The following is a 21,065-nucleotide window of genomic DNA, read 5'->3' on the forward strand; positions in this document are numbered from 1 at the left end:
ACACACAGGCCCGTGCATCTGCGCACACCCACGTGGACAAGCATGTTTATTGTCAGATGCACATGCCTCAAGCATGTGAGAGCACACAGATGTACAAAGGCAGTCCTGGTGGCACACAGCCGCACGTGCATGTGTGCTTGTACACGCACACACACATTTGTGCACTCACTTGAGTGTGCACTCCACGTGCCCAAGCATGGGCACACACACATCTGAGGCTCACAAATGCACACCTGTTTATAAGTGCAGAGGCAAGCACATAGCTGCACGTGCACGCAGGCACAGGTGGGAACTGTGGGCAGTGCTGCCCAGGGATGCATCTGGTCCCCTGTTGCCCCTACACGTTGTGTTTTGCAAATTCCATGGGTCAGGCTGAACCTGGACCCTTGGCTGGGTTGGGCTGTTCTCCAGCCAGGAGGGGAGGTGGAGGGCTCTGAGGCTGAGGCTGGATCTCACAAAGCTCTGAGGTCTCAGGTCCCTGACTCCTCCTCTTCACAGGTAGGAAGTCAGGGATGCGCCACACAGCTGCTGTGGTCAGTGCCTCAGCTGTGCCCCTCCCATGCCCCTTCCCCCTTCTCCTTCAATCTTCCCTCCCTAGTGTGGGCTGCCAGCAGAGAAAATGAATGTCTCTGGACCAATTTAAAAAAGAAAAGAAGAGCTAACTACTCCCCATAGTTCCCTGGGATGGAAATGGAAACCAAGCCTTCCAGTTGCCATCTTTCCATGGCAGGGCCGTTTGGGCTCTGGGGCTCGCGTGTCAGCAGTGGTTCCTCCAGATGGGACGTCTGGGAGTGAGGAGCTATTCACAATCCAGGTGACACCATTTGCTCTTAGAAATGGTACCTTTCAAGGGTGTGTTCCACCCAGGACTCTCTGGCCAGGCAGGCACCGGGAGGGGAGCCAGGAGAACTGGGGAAGCTGGGTGTGTACGGCCTCCATCCCCAGAGGACCCCCACGGGAGTTATTTCACGTCTGTGTGATGAGAGTCCTCAGCAAGGTGTGGCCAACGTGGCTCTTTCCTCGCGTTTGCAAAGCGCTGTCTCATCGGCCCTCTGCCAGTGTCAGCTACACCCTCAGCCACAGCAAAGAGGGCGCAGAGCAAGGAGTGAAAATGCAGCCTGTGGAGGCTGAGGGACCTCCTTTGAAATCCCTGTCCTGTGTGACCAGGGACAGTCCCTTTCCCTCTCTGTTTCCCAGTATCCTTCTCTGTAAATTGGCACCAGTTGAGGCACCAAACCCAGGGGATTGTTCAGAGAAGTCAGTCACACCATGCAGGGAAGGGGCCTGGCACAGTCCCTCGGCACAGAGCAAGCTCAGGGTGTGGTGGCTTCTGTGACAAGAATAATTGCCATCTACCAGAGCATTTGACATTCACAGCTCCAGGAGCTGGTATCCTAATCCCATTTCATAAAGGAGGAGTCTGGGCCTGAGGGAGGGCATGCCACCTTTTGTTGTCTGTTAAGCTCACCCACCTTTTGAGAGCAGTCCCCTTGGCCCCAGGTGTGGCCCTGGCAGCAGTGGGCCCAGAAGACACCTGAGTGTTGATAGTGGAAGCCAGCCAGAGTCTCCTTCCCGGGAACTGGGAATTTGCTTTGGAGTCACAGAGTCTGGCTGGCCTCTCGAGTATCTGAGGTTGTGTGGGGTCAAAGCCAGGCCGTGTGCAGAGAGAGGAAAATGAAGCAGACCCCGATGGGAGGCAGGTAGCCTGTTTGCTCCCTGGTGCCCTTCTGTTCAGGCCCTGTTGCCTCGTGGGGTCTGGCTGCCTGTCCTACCACTTTCTGGGCCCCACCAATACCAGTCCCCCTTGCCCATCCCCACCCCCCACCACTTTTTCCTTGTTTCAGTTTGTGAGGGCTGTGTTCCTGTAACCAGAGGACACCTAAGCAGGGCCGTGTGGGTTCCCGCCTGCAGGCACAGCGCTGGGCACTGGGCTGGGCCTTCTGAGCAACGAGGCAGAATTTGAACGCGTGTCCAATAACCCTTGAATCACAGTTGTGCCAAGAGCCGTGAGGGGAAGTGTCATGCATTGCGGAGGACCGAAATGGGCCTGGCCGGGTTCCATGGGAGCTGGTCAGGGAAGGGCTCTCACCAGTCTTCTGGGATGAACTCTGGGTGTGGACAGGGCATCTGACCCGCCACCAGTCAGCCAGTAAATGGCCCAGATGATGTGGGGACCCAGGATGGCAGTCTCCCCAACCCCATGAGGCTGCCAACATGGTGGGGCCAGAGACCAAGGCACTGCAGAATCACGAGGGCTTGTGAGGCCAAGGCATAGACCATGGGATATCCTGCTTTTGAACTAAATCCTTTACTGCTGACTCAACTCCTGGATAAACGGGGTGACTGCAAGGATCACAGCCCACAGGGCACTGGGTCTGCTGGCTGAGCTGGTAGAGCATCAGACTGTCAGCAGTGACATCTTACTTGGAACGGGAGTGGCACAGGTGACTTCCCCAAGCCTGCTGGATGATGTAGGGTGGGAGAGTTTGCACTGGGAGGAGGGGTGACACTGCCACTGGCTTCAGATCTGAGGATTGTTACTACTACTACTACTGGTAACAGCTACCCTGCTTTGAGTACTTGCTACGTAGGAAACAACGTGCCAGGACCTTTGTGCACATGACCTCAGTGGAGCCACACAACTACTCGATAAGGTAGAAACTGGCAATACTCCCATTTTACAGACGAGTAAACAGAGGCCCAAGGTCATTGTGATCATTTAGATAATTGCTCAGCAGATCTTTGGTCCTGCTCCCACCTTGGCTGGGGTGTGTTTCCCTGCCCCGTGGATGTTGAGTTTGGCCACGTAACTTGTTTGGGTCAGTGGAATGTGGATGTGACATGAGCAGTGGTTTGAATGTGCTGATTGCTTTCACTGGGCTCTTGCTCTCCTGCCATTTCCGTGGGAACATACCCTGTGTAGACACTTGTTCCAGAATGAGAAGAGACCCACGGAGCAGACTTGAACCTGACCCTCAGCCTGAAGCGGAGCCCCTTCGCCAAGCTCTGCTGAGATCAACTAAACCACAGCACACTCGCAGATGCATGAGTGTGGCAATAAATGTTTATTACTATAAGTTACTGAGTTTTAAGGTACTTTGTTATGCATCATTGCTGTGGCCATAGCTGGCCAATACAGCTGCAGGACCAGTAGTTGCCAGGTTGAGATCTGAACTGAAGTGGGTCTGACCAGGAAATGCAAATTAACCCCATGCTATGCAGTTGATCAAATTAAAAAATGTGGGTGAAGTTTTAAGCAGAGTTCAAGGACCTTCATCAACAGGTTATGTGTAACCAGGATTAACATTTGTATTGTCATTATTGACATCTCTAAAGAGCCACGGAAACCCGAAGCATCCACAGGCTGCTGGAAAAGCAATAGTCAGCAGCGCTGGAGGAAGGGCTCTTGTCAGGGTGACTGTGCCTCCGGTCTGGATTCTGCGGTAGGTGGCTGAGGTACCTGAGCTGTCACCACCCCCTTCAGCAAATCTGTGGGGACCAGGAGCAGGAGAGGAGCATGGGCTCAGGAGTCAGACAGATCTTGGTTGAAATTCCAACCCACCACCCACTGGCTGCCCACCTAGGCCAGTGCCCTCTCTGAGCCTCAGTTTTCTCATCTGTAAAATGGGAAAGTCAAAGCTCCCTCATAGGGCTGTTGTGAGGATCAAATGTGATTGTTACTGAGGAAATGTAGCAACCAAACCAGCAACATACACATCCATGTACACAGACTCTAGGCTGCCAAGGAGACTGGTTCTTGGAGCCCTTGGGCAATGCCTCTGGGGAACACTCTGAGCACTTTGGGAGAACTGGGAGCTGTGAGTAGTACAGGAGAGAATGGCTCTTCTGTGGCTGTGGTGGTGACTCCGCAGTGACCCTCGGGATGGTCTCCTTCCTGTCAGGGGGAGTCAGCCAGTGCATCTGAATTTGGCCCTGGCAGGCAGGGCTGAGCAGGTCCTCCCCAGACCATGGTCACCCCGCTTCTGAGAGCAGCCAGCACGGCCTGGGCTGCCCGCCTGCAGGGATCACTTGAAATGCCTGATCCAGCCTGATGCCCAGGGTCCCCTGCTCACCCCAAGCTCCCATGCCAGCACCTCAGTCCAACCCATGCAGGAGCCCTCAAGCTTCCCTTATTGACTTTCTTTTTCTTATCTGAGTAATAAAAAGGGTACTGTGGCCCCTCTGTCAACACGCTGAGCGCCTTCCCTCGGCTCTTCTCCCAGCTCATGTCTTAGTTTTAAGTCACTTCCCCCAGAAGCCCTCCCAGATCCCCCCAGACTAGTGTACCCCCCAGAACCCCCTGCCTTTTCTGCTATTCTCTCTTTGCCCATGCCTCCCTGTCCCCACCATTGCCTTTTTTACTATAGTGGGAATGACTTACACTCACATGGCTACAATGGGGACTAGGACAAGGGGAGGAAGAGAGCGTTTCCCGGGCACCTGCTGCTGCCAGGCACTGCACACACACCAGATGTTGGCCGTTAGTGTGCTTCTCCCCATTGAGCAGATGAGGAAACTGAGGCTTGGACAGAGGAACCCAGGTCTGCCTGACACTGAAGTCTGGTCCCCCAGACATTCTCCCTTTTGGGACCTCAGCACCCTGTGCCCTGAGGCACGACTCGCCCCCTCTCTTAATTGTAACTCAACGACTTGTGATATTTTGGTACCAATTAATATTGATTTTACAATTGGTTTACGGAGATGTTGTTTTATTACTAATATATTTAATGTGCAAATCAATAAGAACACTTGCTTGGCCCTCTCCCTGGAAGGTAATAAAATCAAATATCTCAGGGGTAAAATGCTATCCGAGCCATGAATGGCAAAGCAGATGCTTAATGTAATAGTTAAAGACTGGGTCGAGGGCTTGGCAAAGCCCACCTGCCCCTCAGCTGGCCTTTGAGTCTGCCAGCGAGGGGGCTCCCTGGGCTCCAGACCTGCTGGGGAGGCCTCAGTGAGGTTCCCACAGGCTTCGGGCTTCGGTGGAGGGGCTGGGTGAAGGGGCCAGGCAAGGGACTTTGCCGCCTTTGGGGAGCTGCTCTGTGCAGGCCTGCCCTCCCTCCCCCTCTCTCCCTTCTCTCCCTCCCTCTACCCCTCTCCCTTGCTTTCTTTTTCTATCATCTTTTGGTTTATTCATTCTTTCTTTCATTTTATTGTTTATCTGATCATTTGTTTGCTCTCATATTTTCCCATTCATTCATCCATCCATCCATCTGCTCATTCATTCAATGACCTGTTCGATCTACCATTCATTGAGTTATCTTATTTGTTCAATCATTTGATCATTCATCCATCCATTCACCATGTATTTAGTCTTCAATCTGCTGATTTGTTCATTCACTTATTCAGTCACCCAACAGACATGAACGGGGCACTCACTCTGTGTCGGGCTGGTTGCTGGGGGTTGGGGTGGGGCTTTGGACCAGCTATATGGCCTCCCTTCCGCCTCCAGGAGTCCTGGTCAGACGCGAGGTGGGAGCTATCTTTCTTTGTTGCCTTGATGGTTTGTCCCACCCCCTTCTCTTTCTCCTGCATCCAGTGGCAAAGGCTGAAGCAGAGGGACACTGAGGGGCCTTTGTACCTTTCCTGTACTCAGCGTTTCCAATGCACCCCTGTGCTGAGTGGGTACTGTCCCTGCCTACTAACTGAGGAAACAGGCTCAGGGGAGCGAAGACATTTGCTAAAGATCATACAGGTGTAGATGCTAGATCTGGGATTTGAATCCAAGTCTGTTTGACTCCAAAGGCTATGCTTTCTTCATCATTGAGACATGGTGGTTGGGGTGCAGACCCCGGAGCCAGACCTGGGTTCTAATCTCGTTCCCCCTCTGACCAGCCCTGGTACCCCCCGAGTGAGAGTGGGTCCAATCACGGCCATGAGCTCGGGCTTCTGAAGAACCTGGCACATGGTGACGACCTGCTGGGGTCAAGTCTCCTGGACGAGGCTGTTGGCAAAGAACAAGTCCTCTCTGAGGCTCTGGTTGTCAGGAGGCTGCGGCGTGCCTACGATTTAGAAGTCTGTGTATGGCTCTCCAGGACAGGAGACATCACAACTCCCACCTCTCCTGGGGTCCTCTAAAGGCCAGCTCTGCTGGGGGATAGGGATTGGGGGTGGGGGTTCAGCCTGGGAGTGGGCATGGGGGCAGGGAGCTGGAGCCTGGCACCCCCACTGTGATCTATGGGGGAGCTGGTAATGAAGCTGGCTGGCGGTAAATAATCAGACATGAAAATCTTACCATTTAATTAACCAAAAATAAATGACCAAGGGCTCTAAGAGGAAGGGAGTCCTGGCCACCCCAGAGTCAGCAGCTGCTGTGGGCTCGGAGTGGAACCACTCACTTGCTCATCACATATTCACTCATTGGGCGTCATTCATTCCCATTGGCACAACCCTTGTGGTTCCAGTGGAGTGTTATCATCCCCATTTTGCAGTTGGGGAAGCTGAGGCCCAGGGAGGGAAAGGGATCTGCTGAGAGTCCCACAGGAGTCAGTAAGTGACCTGGTACATGATTCTGTGGCCTCTGAACCCAGGGCTGCAACCCACAGTCCTCCTTCTCACTCAGACTCATCTCATCTTCCTGTCCATCTCTCTGGATCCTCCAGTAGCCCTCCTTCTCCAGGAAGGCCTCCTGGGCTGCCACTGCCCGAGGTGCCACTGAGTGACCCTGGATCTTGGGTAGTTGGGATGGAGCTGAGTCCCAAGCCTTCCTCACCTCTCATCTACCTGCTTGAGTGGTGAATCTTTTTGGTTCAAAGATGACGCTGACCTGGATCTCCGAACTGATATTCCCACATTAACTGACTCCTTTGGTGGGAACAAGAGAGTCACAGGGTGATGGAAGAACTGACCCCAGGAACAAACAAGAAAGTGTCATTTTGTGTGTGTGTGTGTGTGTGTGTGTGTGCGTGCATGTGCTGACAGGCTCTGTAAAGGGGCCAGGTTCTCCTTTTCCTTTCTTCCCTTGTTTTCCAGGAGTCAGCCCCTGACTTTTAGTCACTACTCCTTGGCTTTCTATATAAAGGGTACATGGCAGCCAATTAAATAGAGAAGGAGCAGGACTCAGGAGCAGAGGGGAAGGAGAGCCAGGATATGTATCCCAGTGTCCTGTTTTTGTTGTTGTGGCTTTTTTCTTTCTTTTTTGTTCTTTCTTTAAACATTTTTGGGGGTTGCCTTGCTCTTAATTTGAAAGCTAACATTTCAGAGCCCTTTGCATGCAGCAGATAAGTGCTTCATGTAGTGATCGCATTTGGTTTTCACAATAGCCCTGTGGAGTGAGTATTCTTATCTCCATTTTCTAGCTAAGGGCTATAAGGACCAGAGAGGAACAGTGATTTCCCCAAGGTCACACAGCTTGTAAGAGGCTGCTCTGGGACTGAAGCTGTGTCTGTCTGAGCCCAAACCCAGGCTCTTTGTCTGTTCTCTTTGCTGCTTCTCTGTTCATGAGCTGGCAGGGCAGGGTCAGGGCAACTATGGAAACCTTGGTCTTTGACCTTGGGAAATGGACAATTCCTGCAGGTCCAAGAAGAAGGGCTGGTTGGGGGCGAGACAGAAGAGAGACTAGAAGAAGAAGGCAAGGTCCATGGGGACTGTCCACTGTGGCCTGGCTTTGGCCACACCAAAGCTTTGGTGGAGGTTGGGGGGTGACTGAGAGCACACACTCTGAGCCAGATGAACCTGGGTTTGCACTGTAGCTATGCCACCCACTTTCTTTGTGGCCTAGGACACATTCCCTCCCCTGTGCGGGGGATCACAGCGGGGTCTACCAGGGTTGTGGAAGGGGTTACATGAGAAACTCCATAGGTTTGTGCTCAGCTGAATGTGCCAGGTATACAGTAAGTGCCAAATAGATGTGTGCCAATATTGTCTCTCTTAGATTAGTATCAATATTTCATACGAATTCTTTTTTTGCAGGATGACTGTAAGAATCAGAGATAATATATCCAAAATTCCTAGAGTTGTACCTGGTACACATTGGGCACTTAATAAACATAGGGATTATTTCTTTTTTGTAAAACATGTATTTATTTATGTGCATATACACACAGAAAAGAGTCTAGGAGGAAACATACCAAAATATCAACAGTAATTTTTTTTTTCCCAGGAGTGGAGGTGATATTTTTCTTCGTGACTTTCTGTGTTTTCTGCTTTAGCCATGAGGAGGTCTCATTTTTGCACCTGGAAAACCAGAAACAACAGAAGCCACTGTGGCCAGGCAAGCAGGGCTCTCCCGCACCCGGGTACCTCAGCTGTCAGCCCCAGTGGAATGCTTATTTCTTGGGAGAGGGGGGCCTAGAGAGATGGGGCTGCCCTGTCCTCCATAGCCTCCAGCCCTGGACCCCAGGGTCTCAAAACTTGATGATTGGGAATTCCATCTCAGGCCTCTTGCCTTGGGCATCCCTGAGCGATGCCCAGGGCTGGGCTCTGACTTGGGGGACACTCTTGATGCTTCTGGTAACCCGAGGGCAACTCCAGGCCGCTCAGCATGGTTCCAGTCCTTCCAGACCTCAGGCGCACCCCAGTTTCTTCCCACCCCAGCATCGCCCCACCACTCCTGGCCAATTGGCATATGGAATGTGGAGACAATAGAAGCTGAGTGTAACCACTGTTTACAGAAAAAAATGGTACAAGATTTATTTATTGGAAGGTGACTGAGGAATATGAATTCTACACTCCATTTAAAATGCTTTTTATTTCTCTCAGCCTTGGGGCTCAGAGTACATCTAATTTCACCCACAGCTATAATTCTCTACCAAACAGTTCCTGCTGCTCCTCTGGGGTCCCCAGGAACCGAGTTAGTTTATGTCTGCCACTGATGAGACACAGGCAGGGGCAGCGACGGCTCCGTGCCAGCGCGCGCCGCGCCCTCCCGCCCGCGCCGCCCCAGCCTGTGTGTTCAGGCTCGGGTGTGCGCAACAGGCCATGCCCCCGCTGGGCCCCCCGGTGCCCCCGGCGCCAGGCCCTGAGCCTCGGGATGGCCTGGAAGGAAGCAGGCGAGCGGCCCATATCTCATGCCGGACGTGTTGATTGCTCCAACCTCAGAGCTAACAAACAATTAGTTTGTTAGTATATTTATCCCGTGAACATTGGAGCCTGTGATTACAAATCCAATAGCGGGATTGTGGCAGCCTTTGGAGATAAATCTGTGCTCCTAGCCTGGCCATGTCAGCCGTTGGGGTGGGGGGCCCAGCAGCGGGAGGGGAGACATCTCAGTGGCCATGCCTGCCTGTCCCTGTGGCCTTTTTCCCCAGCTGCTTGTTGGCCTGTCTACTGGCCTGCTTGTCTGTCTGTCTGTGTGACTCCTTGCTAGCCTGCCTGCCTGGCATCTGTCCCTCCCTCTATACCAGCCCCAGGGCTGCAGAAGTTCCTTAGAAGATGCAGACCCTCGAGTGGCTCATGTTCTACCTGGAGAGACAGCGACACCCATCCTGGTCATCAGAGGGATGTATGGAGAGAATGCCATGGGGTCTCCAGCAGGAAGGGGCTAACTCTGCCCAAAAGGTCCAGGAGGCCTCAGTGGGCTCTGGCCAGTAGCCGTCCCTTCTTTTTCTCCTTTGTCTTTTCAGCATCTTTCCTCAGGGTGCCCCTATTTTGAAAACAAAAGCCCAGCCCCTCCCTAGACCACCCCCTCATCTTCCCACCATCACAGTCTTCTTCACGTATACTGATCTTGGACCACCGCCCTCAATCCCCTCTCCACTGCCCAGTAGATCCAGTTACCCCTTGGAGGTACTATAATGGACATGTGGCAACCCTGTCTCTCATCTCCACCCTGGGCACCACTGGACTCTCTTCCCTTTGTGACTTCTTGACTCTTCCATGGTGCTGTGACCCCCAGGCTTGGCTCCATCCCCACTGCCTGGGTCTTCCCAGCTCCTTCGAGTCTCTTTTTCTCTGTTGTCTCCACAACTGCAGCTGTGCCCTGGGCCAGTCCTCCAGCGCCTGCCCTGCTCTCTGTCCTCACTCTCCTGCAGGAGCTCCCTCCCGCATCACAGCATCCATCCATCCAGCTTCCTCCCCCAGCATCAAAGAGATGCCCGCATCTCCTCCTCCAGCCCTGAGCTCTCCATGAACCTGGGCTTTCCAGGATCTTCCTCCCCCTGTGGCTCTGAACTCAGGGCCCAGCCAGCCCCCGCACCCAACTGGCTCCCAAGAAGGAACCTGGCAGTGGTCAGTCATCCTTAGGGAGACTTTCTGCTTTGCCCCCAGCCAGGAAGTCACCCAGGCCAGTCAAGTTCTCCTCCAAATGCTTCTCACATCTGCTCTCCATCCTTCCCATCACTGTCCTGGGCCAAACCACCAGCATCTCTCCCCGGCTTGCCTGTAGCAGCCTCCCTGCTGGCCCTTCAATCTAGGTGTATCCCCATAAACCCACAATTCATCACGGCATGCCTGGACCTCAGAGGAGAGCACAGGAAATGTCTGTAAAGTGGAGATATAACTCTTGCCCATGAGGGATGTTGGTGGGACTTAATGAGAGCTCAGTGATACCAGTGGCCACACATATTTAGCATTTGCTACGCATCGAGGTCCATGCCAAGCAATTTACCTGATGATTTTGTTTCATTTTCACAACAACTTTGTGAAATAGGTAATATTATCATCTCCCATTTCAGAGATGTGGAAACTAAGACTCAGACAGTTAAACCATACGCCTGCAGTTAGAAGATTGTAAGTGGTGGAGGGAAGGTTTCAATGCGGATCTACTTGGTTCTCACACTGTGCTCTTAACTGCTGTCTGTGCTTCTCAGGAGTGGCTGTTCCAGTGCTGACCCAGCGCCTGGCCCTGGCAGTGGTCAGGGCCAGTGACCACCTTTCCTCTGAGGTCCGAGGCTTTCTGAGGGCTCCGCAGGGCTCTGTGGGTTTGGGAGGAGGGATTTCAGGGCACTGACCGATGTTCACGCTCCCATCAACTAGTCTTTTTTTAAAGACAAAATTTTCATAGCATAAAATTCAACCTTTTGTAGTGAACATTCAGTGGTTTTTAGCATGTTTACAGGGATGTACAACCATTATCACTATCTAATTCCAAAACATTTTCATCACCCCCCAAAGACACTCCCTGGACCCGTTAAGCAGTCACTCCCTCTTCCCCTGTCCTTTCCATCCTGGCAACCACAGGTCCACTTCCTGTCCCTGGATTTGCCTTGTCTGGAGATTTCCTATAAATGGAATCATACAACATGTGGGCTTTGTGTCTGGGTTCTTTCACTTAGTGTGATATTTTTGAGGTGCATCCATACTGTAGCATGTATCAACACGTCCTTCCTTTTAATTGCTGAATCGTATTCCACTATATGGATGTGTCACATTTTGTTTATTCATTCATCAGTCAGTGGACATTTGAATTGTCTTCCACTTTTTGGCTACTGAGAATAATGCTGTTATACAATGTACATAACATTTCTGTACAAGTGTTGATACTTGTGTACAGATTAGCATACAAGTGTGCTTGATTCTTTTTGCACACCTAAGTGTGGGATCTCTGGGTCATATGGTAACCCTGGGTTTAAACTTTTCTGGAATTGCTTTCCTGAGGGGCTCCCATCGGCCATAGTATTCTGTGGGGTGGGTTTGGAGAGCCCTGCTGAGTCGTGAGCAGCCTTGTGGGGTAGGACTCTGGTTAGGGCTCTCTGAGTTCATGAGTCTTCTCACCGCTTACTTCTGAGATCATGGAGGTGAGACACTTCCTGTTTGCCGTCTTGTTTAATTCCCAGAAAGGAATGTTCACCAACGTTTATAATTGAGAACACTGAAGCTGAATGGGCAGGATAATTCGCCAGTGAGGGGCAGAGCTGAGTCTTGAACTCAGTGCTGTCTTATTCCAAAACCTAGCTTTTAACCTGGAAACTGTACTGCCACTTCGTTGGCTCAGTAAAGCTTGTGGGAGGAAACATGATGTGAAGAGGAGGAGGCTTGGTGATGCAGTGGGTTCCTCCGGTGTTCCTTAGAACTCTCGCCCCTCTGTTCTCTGTCTTCAGGACGGAATGGGCATTTTACTGGGTTCAGTTGCCTCTTGTAGGCCTAGGCATGCTGGATCAGGATGGCCTCAGAGAGGGAGCCCTCTCCTCTATTGAATAGGTGGGAAAACTGAGGACCAGAGAGAGAAGGACCAAGTCCAACCAGTGGTAGAGCTAGGATTCGAATCTAGCTCCATGTGCATCCAAAGCCAGGCGTGTGTGTGTGTGTGTGCGCTCACGCATGTGTGTGTTGGGTGGCTGAGGCTGGCATGGCAGAGAGGGTCATGCTCTGTGTGCCGTTGGTGAAGGTGGATTTAAGCCAGGCCCACCAGAATGGGTGGGGTACAGCACAGGCTAATCCACTCTTGTCTGGGTGACACTGTTCCCATCCAGAGGAGGAATAGCTATAGATGGCCCGAACTAGGACAAGTCCAGTTTAGGGGCTATGTAAGGCAGCATCCCTAGGGAATGGCTCTGTGGGGCCTCCCAGTGCAGACACCCCTAGAGAGTAAGGGGTATCTATATGCCAATAACCCCTCCCTGGAGGAAGGAGTCAGTCTGACAGAGAGAGGAAGACCTTAAAGTGTAGGCTTGGGGTGCTGCCCCTCGATGATACCACATAAGCGTCAGGGTCTAAGCCTGTCTGAAGTTGGATTTGGGAACCGCAGTCCAGGATACCCAACTTGCCCATTTGTAACTCCCATCTGGGATCCCATAATTGTCAGCAGCAAAACCTAAAGGTGAGCAGAGCCATGGGGGCAGTGGGAAGGGGAGACTTGGGGATACTGAGTTCCACTCTGCAGCTCAGCAAGGGTTGAAGGAGCTCCAAGGGACAGTGGGGGTGCTGGAATATTTAACAGGGACAGGCTGCCTCACATCCTTTGTAAATGAAGGCAGTCTAGCTGAATGATTCAGAGCTTAGGCTCTAGAGTCACCCTGCTGGGTTTAAACCTCACTGATCCTCAGGATCCTCTTCTGGGAAGTGGATATGATAATAGCACCCACCTCAAAAGGGTATTGTGAAGATGTGGAGTGACATAATGCTTACCAACTGCTTGGCAAAGTAAGCACCAATCAATGGTAGCTAAAGGAAGTTGGGGAAGGAGGCTCAGGGGACTGCCTGGGCACCTGGAGATGAGGCAGGGCTCTAACCAGGCTCTGCCTTTGGCGGGGTGTGAGACTGGGCAGAGAATAACTCAAAATCAGGAGTGATGTCAGGCTTAGTCCCATGTGCTATTTCCCCCTCTGACTGGCTTGTGTGCTGGGCTGACAACACCAACACCACCTGGTACTTCTAAAGCCTTTGCTACGTGCCATGCCCCAATCTAAGCTCTTTATTATCAGTCACTCATTTCATCCTTACAACCCTCCCTGAAATCGGAGGGACAGGTTCGGTTTTATTATTCCATTTTACAGCTGAGAATACTGGGACCTAGAGAGATTAATAACGTGTCTGAAGGCACATGGCTAGTAGGTGGAGGAACTAGGATTTGAATAAAGGCAGTCTGTCTCCTGAATCAGTGCCTTTAACAACCACTAGGGTTTACTGCTTCTACCTGGCTATGCTGTCTGGGGCTGGGGCAGCTGGTGAATGGATCCACCGTTGGGTCTGGTGAAGGGTGTTTGGGGGATGAGACTCGATGAGCTATCATGGCCAGGAAGAACCTCAGTCCTTTTCCTCTTCAGTCATCATGGACAAAGACTTGTCTGGCATAAATTGTCCACTGAGTTGCATTTCTTTTCCATCAATCTTTGGGATTGTTGAGGGCAAGGACCTTGTCTGGTTAGCTTTGTATGTCTTGTGCCTAGCATAGTGCTGGGATCACAGTAGATACTAAATTGACAGTGATTTGTTCCTGTTGTTTATGGTTGACACAAGTCTAGACTCATATTCACTATGCTCTTTGAGGTTAGAAGTTGACCTGCTTCCCTGAAGACATATGTACATGGTTATGGAAGGTCCAACCTATATTGAGATGGATTATGTATTGACCTACATATGAATCTCTGGGTCCCAAGTCTATGGGATAATTTCTGAGTTCATACAGTGAAATGTGGAGCTTCTGCAGAATCTTGTTTACTCTGTGATTCAAAAGTCCTAGTGTTAGGCCATGACCTGCAGCCGCCTTGAAAACTAAATTAAATTTGTCCCCTGAAGATGCCAAGATTACCTTGTTGTCACACAGGAATGATAATGGTCACTGCCATTTACGACTTTCCACAGAAGTATCTCCAGCAGAAGAATCAAAGTTGGCAGGGCTTCTCCTGCAGCCTAACCAGCACTAGCTGTTCCAGACCATGGGGAGCCAGATCTCAGGACCTTCAGCCTCTGATCTAGGGAGGTTTGAGATGGTCAAGTCCTGCAACATTGCAGGCTCCATAGAGGTTTTGGGGAGGAGAGGTCCTGCCAGTAGAAATATGTGGGAGAATCTTGGCGTCTGAAGAAACAACTTTGAAGGTGAACCAGATCTCCTAATTGAGAAGACAGGGCAATGAAGAAGCTAGGACACTGACTTTGCAGTTTTTCACTTATTCATTCATTCATTTATTCATTCAACAGATATTCATTGAGAGACTCTTCTTTGACTGGTCTGAGCAACAGGGATAATCACATAAGTCACCAAGATGGACGGAATTGCGGGGATAGACATGTGCGTGAATCCTGCTCCTCTGCCTCTAACTGCGTGAATGTAGGTAAGCCAGTAGCTTCTCTAATGTCAGGATTTTAATCTATAAGTCAGAGGTGATCATAGCATGTACCTCATTGGTTTATTGGAAAATTAACTGGGATAATGTATGTAAAAGACTTAGCACAGACCCTGGCACACAGTCCATGCCAGGGATAAAGACTTTATTTTTGGACCACTTCTCATTCCACTGTGGATTCTGGCCTGGGATGGACAATCCAGGATAAGGGAGCTTGGAGATACCCCCACGGCACAGGAGCAGGATGCCTCTGGACCTACAAACAATCTCCTCTATAAAAAGATTTCTTTAGATCCAGTATTTCCCAATGAATCAATAACCCCGATCCCCTCATAGTCTTAGTCTCCAGATAAGTGTCTTCCTGGACGTCCTGGTTAGAGTATGGAAGAGGTAAATTGTGGTGTGGACAACTGGAGACAAGCCCCAGTCAGCACTCTGAACAGAGGCCTGCTGCTGTCCGTGGTGCTGATAGCTTTCAGGCCAGCTTCTTATTTTGGAGGTGCCACTACTCAGGCCAGAAGGAATGTCTGAAACCTGTGTGTGTGTGTGTGTGTGTGTGGTGCATGCGCCTGGGTCAGGGGACCCAGATCAAATAGCAACTGACCTCAATAAGATAACTTAGGACTCCTCCCTCAATCCTCCAGGCACTGGGAACCCCAGGCCGAGGGGAATAAGAGGGAAGCTGGAGGGAGAGTGACGTTATGAGATGTCTGCACCAGCCTTCAAGGGACTCCCCTCTGTGCTAAGAAAATCCATGAAAAGCCAATTCCCACTCTTTTTAGAAGACACAGAAAGAAAATAATTAAAGTAGGTAACATTTTCTGAGATCCAGTTCTTTCCTTTAATCCTTACAATTACCTGTGAGGTCAAGACATACAATTACAATTCTACAGATGAGGAAACAGAGGCACAGAGAGGTTAGGTAGCTTTCCCAAGTTCACAAAGCTAGTGAGTGGGCAGAGCTGGGGTTGAAACTTAGGCAACCTGACTTGAATGTCTTCTCTCTTAGCCACCACATGATTGGCTCTCTTGAAGTCAGACTGTTGATCAGCAAGGTCCCTGGGTAGGCTAGTGGCCAGGGCTGTACAACAGCTTGCTACAGCAGAGTGTGTGAGTGGGGCACTGCTCTGTTCTTACTCTAGAGGAGGAGCCAAGGAGAGATGGAGCCTGTCAGCTCTTCTTAGTGTCTTCTAAGCCTTGTCTTGGAGCAAGGAAGAATTGGCAAAGTGTGAATGTGGGGGCTCTCTTCGCCTGCCTAGGAGGTTTGTGTTTTGTCTTCTGTCTCTGTGTCTGGGTCTGGTGGATAGACAACCTCAGGGCTGAAGACTGTAGCTTCTCTTCTTTCCTCCCTCTTCTGGAAGAACCCAGAACCCACTTGGTTCCTGGGCTGGACCCCATATTTTGATTCAAGGCCCTGCTGATGTGGGAGCAGGCCCTAAGGCCAGCCTGGCTTCCTGTGGCTGGGAGCCCCTTGTTGGGAGCTTCCAGCATCCCTCCAGGACCTGGAGTCTGGGCCGGGTCACTCTGACCTGATGTACATCTGGGAGGGCACCTGATGCCCCAAACCAGCAACCATGAGACCCTGCCCATCCCACCTCAGATCACCTTAGACGTGGGCTGTGATCAGATTTGTTTTCTTCCTGATCTCTTCCTGTGCCAGCCTGTCCCTGATTCCTGCCAGGAGCTCCTGGTTTGCTGGGAAGCTGAGGCTACACAAAATAGACTTTTCTCTCTCCCTGCCCCACGGCCACCTCTGGAGGCTTGTATTTGGGCCCAGGATGGGTCTCCCCCCATTTCCTCTAATAGTTAAAAATTTTTTATAAAACCCCAAAGGGCTTCGTGATCCATTAACAGGTTGTAGGACAGACCCAACAGGATATGTGTGTCTGTTTTGGTGACTGTAAGAGATATTTTATATATGGTTATTTTTATGAATATGAGATGTGACTCTGTCTAGGGTTAAATCTATGTTTTTTCTATGTGATTTTGTGTGTGTGTGTGTGTGTGTGTGTGTGTGTGTGTGTGTAAGAGAGAGAGAGGGACAGAGAAAGCAAGCCGGCTCCTTGGGTGAGACTGTGTCATGCCAAGATATGAATCTCAATCTCTCTTTTGCCTTCTCTCTCTCTGCCTTGCAAATACACATTTATGTGTGTAATCTACATCTACTATGTGTTTTTCTGAAAACTTAGAGTGTGACTTACTGGGTGTGGCTATGTGTCCTCTCCCAATGTAAGTTATGTCTATGTACATGGGCCCTGGCATGTGAATGTGCATGCGTGGGGCCATGCTCGTCATTTAAGTGCCCATCTCTCTGACTCATATATCATTAGGCGTGGATACGCCAGTGTCTGTGTGTGTGTAGGGGTGATGCTGACATTGTGCCAGGAACCAGCTTCCTTCACCTGACCAAGTTCCCGACTTTTCCCGAAATGGCAAAGTTGTTTCTTTGAAATGCTTCCAGCACCTGGCTTAATAGACCTTCCTGTGAGCATATTCCCAGTTCCGCACTGCTCCCCAGTGACTGGGGACCTTTTGTCAAGCACATATGAAATTAAGTGAAATAAAAATCATATTAAAAATTATTACCATCTAACAGCCATTAGTCTGCACACTGCTGTCAGCCTGTGATGGATTCCTCACTTACTTCAATGAATGTTCTAACGACAGTGATAAAATCACTCAGAAAAAATAGAATAAACTGTTAACCCTCTCCCCATCGACACTTGTTTTTCTTTGAGAAAAATACAATAAAGGATCTTGGTGGAAAAGACTGAGCCACATATGACTCCTCAGATGAAAAATGAGCTGGGTGTGGGGTTCTGGGCTTGGCCCTCAGAGTTTGGGGAGAGAATTTTGCTCCACACTCCAGGTATTAGCCCTAATTTCTGAGCTCTGGGCTGAGATTTGGGTTCTGACTGACTCTGAATTGTTCTGAGTCAGGCCAGGTAGGGCCTAGTTCTTGTATTTTAAACTTCAGGTTAATTTATTTAGGAAGATTTATTAAGAATCTACATCTGATAGGAAGGTCCAGGTGGACAATGATGTGTATATGAGCTGAGGCAATGGCCAAGGGGATAGGGAGACTGGGCAGATTAGAAAGATGTTTTAAAGATAGAAGAGACAGGATTAGCTAATGGGTTTTACTTGCAGTGGAGAGAGTGAAGTAGCATGCTTATTGTAGAGTGACCAGAAACTGGGGGACATTATTCGTTGGACATTCACCTTCCTCCCCTTCGGCAGGGAGATGGTCCCTGCACCATTTTGGGGACAGTGTGGACCTACATTTGCTAGAAAAATCAACAGGGAGGATGCTGATAACGTCAGGGCACTGTCTCCCCTGTGAATGTGACGTGCAAACATGCAAAGAGTTCCACACCCATGGGACTCAGTTTCTTTCCCAGCATCATCCATGTTCCCCCTTTTTGCTTTTTAGGGACAAGATGATGTTTCCTCGTTTGGATTCAAATGTCCAAGCCCGTTCTATTTGGCTTATGCTCAAAGGGGATTTTTTCCTCAAGGACCAGAGTGTCCTGCAGAGGCCAAGGGCAGGAAATGCAGCCCAGGAACAGGGTCAGAGAGACTTCGGGTCCCAGGCAGCCCTACCCTCCATCTCACTCTGTGTCCGGAGCCAAATGGCCTCTTAGGTGAACCTCTGTGTGTGTGTCTGTTTCATTCTTCTCTCTGCACTTGGCCCTCCCTCTTCTCCATGCCTGTGGACAAACAGGGCTGCCTCGTGAACTCTGTACTTGCACATCACTGGGGGGAGCCATGTGTCCTGGGCACAAACCCCACGTTCCTGGGACTGAGAGCCTGAGTGGCCCAGGCTGGTTCAGGTGTTCATCTCTGGTCCAGTTAGCTATGGCTGGAGCCACGGTATAATAGTAATATTAATGACAAGGATGGTGATAATCATGATGCTGATAATGATAACAGCCAACATCTACTGAGTGCTCACTGTGAAGTCTGAAGTGTTTAATTCCTCTACTTCACACTGCACCCTATGAGGTCAGTGCTGTAATTATTGGCCTCACTTTACAGATGAGGCACAGACAGTTTGAGTCAGGCCCAAGGTCGTACAACTAGTGTGTGGCTGAGCTGAACTTGGAACCCAGTGGTCTGGTCCTAACATCTGTGAGCCTGACCACTATACCATCCTGTCTCTTGAACAAAGTGGTGAGGCCCATCCCCGGAGGGGCAACTTTTAGAGTAAGGGGGAGCAGACAGACAGCACTAGGGTTGTCTGTCACTTTCAAGTTCATAGTCTATTGCAGAGACCAATGAAGTTTGGGTGGATACCAGAAGTAGGGTAGCCTCAGGCATAGACCAGAGGGGTTGGGAATATGGGAAACTGGGCAGGTGCCAGCCTGAGACCCCAGAAGGAGACAAGCCTGGCAAACTAGGGATGTCAGTGGGGCTCAGGCCTGTGGGCTTCAGGCTGAGGCTCATGAGTGCACCTGGGGTGGGGTGGGGCATGAGATTCATGGAGCAGCCTTGGCTTCCTGGCACCACCCCAGGCATGGAGGCCCCTGGGTCTGCCACTTAGTCAGACACTCACTGGCTTAGGCCTGTGCAGAATGGAAACCCAACATGATGGGACAGCTGTGGGAGGCTGGAGCCAGCAGGTGCTGACAGTGGCAGGCAGCCCCACTCCTGGTCCAAGCCACACTGTCCTGAGCACAGCCCTGAGGTTGACCCCTTGTTCCAACTCACTGACCCATCCTAGCCTGTGCATCTTCACTAGGGGCTCCTCTGGTCTTTGGGTGTCCAAGGCCAAAGTGTCCTTGGGGTGTCCTTATCCCTGAGGAGTCTGGACAACATGTTGAGCTTAGAGTCAGAAAGGCCTAGACTTGGATTCTGGTTTTATCATAATCAGCTGGGGGAGCTTGAGCTGATTTCTTCTGGGCCCCTGTTTGCTTGGGTATAAAGTGGAGATGCTGATAACACTCCCTGGGTATTCAGATAACACATGTAAAGTGCCTGCCACAGAGCAACTTCTCAATACACGTAGTTAGTATGACTGAAACCACTCTTTTGTCCAGAGCTTGAGTTGTGCCCCTTCCAGTCCCAGAAACAGACCTCTCATCGACTTCTCTGATCTGTGTGGCTAAGCTTGGCTCAAGGGCTGAAGTCCTCCATGAGATACTGAGTAAAGAGGCTTTAATGGGGAAAAGCTGATGTCCCTTCTAGACAGTGTGGTCTCTGGAGAGACAGGCTCGCTGCACGTCATAGCCCACAGGCAAGCTGGTCTCAGCCCATTCCTGATGCACCGTGGGGACCTCCTTCCTGAGCAGCCCTGCACCCAGACGGCCTCCTCCGTGCGGCTGCGTTATCCTCCCAGTTCAGATACAGTAGCATTCTCGGATGGAGGGGCTTGCGTGCCTGGCTCCAGGCAAAGCACAGGGCATTTCTCCACATCAGCTTCCGGCCCATGACCCAGTTTCCTGCCTTAGTTTCCTGGAGCTGCTGTATCAAGTACCACAAACTTGGTGGCTAAAATGACAAAATTTATTCTCTCAATTCTGGAGGCAAGAAGTCTGAAATCAGTGTCAGCAGGGCCATGCTCCCCCTGGAGTCTCTCAGGAAGGATCCTTCCTGGCCTCTTCCAGCTCCCGGTGGCTTCTGGCATCCTTGATGTCCTTTGGCTCACAGCCGCACCCCTCCAATCTCTGCCTCTGTCATCACATGGCATTTATCTCTCCTCTTCCTGTGAGGACACCAGTGACTTTGGATTAAGGGCCCACCCTAGTCCAGTATACCCCATCTTAACTTGATTATATCTGCAAAGGTTCTAGTTTCAAGCAAGGTCACATTCACGAGCACCACTTGTGCTAAATGGCGTTAACACTTCAACATATCTTTTTTTTTTTTTTTTGAACGAGAAAGAAACTTATTGTGTTAAGCCACTAAGATTTGCGGGCTAGCTAATGAATTACCTTGATACTTCCACACCATGGGGACAATGCTGTATTAACACCTGCTTTGTGCAGCCTTCCTGAGCACCCAATAGTTTTTTTTTACCATTAAAGGAATTTTATATCCTGTAACTTTAACATGTCTTTTTGAGGGGCACAGTTTGACTCATAGCACCGTCTAAGAGCATCCCTGAGACCCTGACAATGTCCCACTGAGGACATGGGGCTGTGGTCAGAGGGAGGGAGGGGCTTGGGAGACAAGTACAAAGGGGCAAATTTGCATCTTGGGAAGCAGGGGCTGAGTTAGGAAGGTGAGGGAGGGAGTGACCACTACTCCAAGAACCATTTCAGTGCTGGGACCTGAGTCCCTTGTCAGGAGGAATGTTCAGAAGTGTCAGCCCCAGGGTTGGGACGAAGCTGCCCATTCTGGGCACACAGAGGTGATGACCTCATCCAAGACCTTGGCCTGAGTATTCCTGATGGCGTTTCT

The 21,065-nt window shown here is 50.7% G+C and overlaps 1 long non-coding RNA gene across 1 annotated transcript in view; it reads left to right on the top strand.

The window, feature by feature from the left end:
* The window catches only part of LOC141577378 (uncharacterized), a 168,980-nt gene that overhangs the window by 70,429 nt on the left and 77,486 nt on the right, over positions 1–21,065 (top strand). The window contains exon 4 of the long non-coding RNA XR_012506254.1: positions 14,518–14,651. This is a non-coding gene — a long non-coding RNA (uncharacterized LOC141577378). The remainder of the gene's footprint in view (positions 1–14,517; positions 14,652–21,065) is intronic.

This window comes from Camelus bactrianus, chromosome 4 (genome assembly GCF_048773025.1).
Source record: "Camelus bactrianus isolate YW-2024 breed Bactrian camel chromosome 4, ASM4877302v1, whole genome shotgun sequence".
Classification (NCBI taxonomy): Eukaryota; Metazoa; Chordata; class Mammalia; order Artiodactyla; family Camelidae; genus Camelus; species Camelus bactrianus.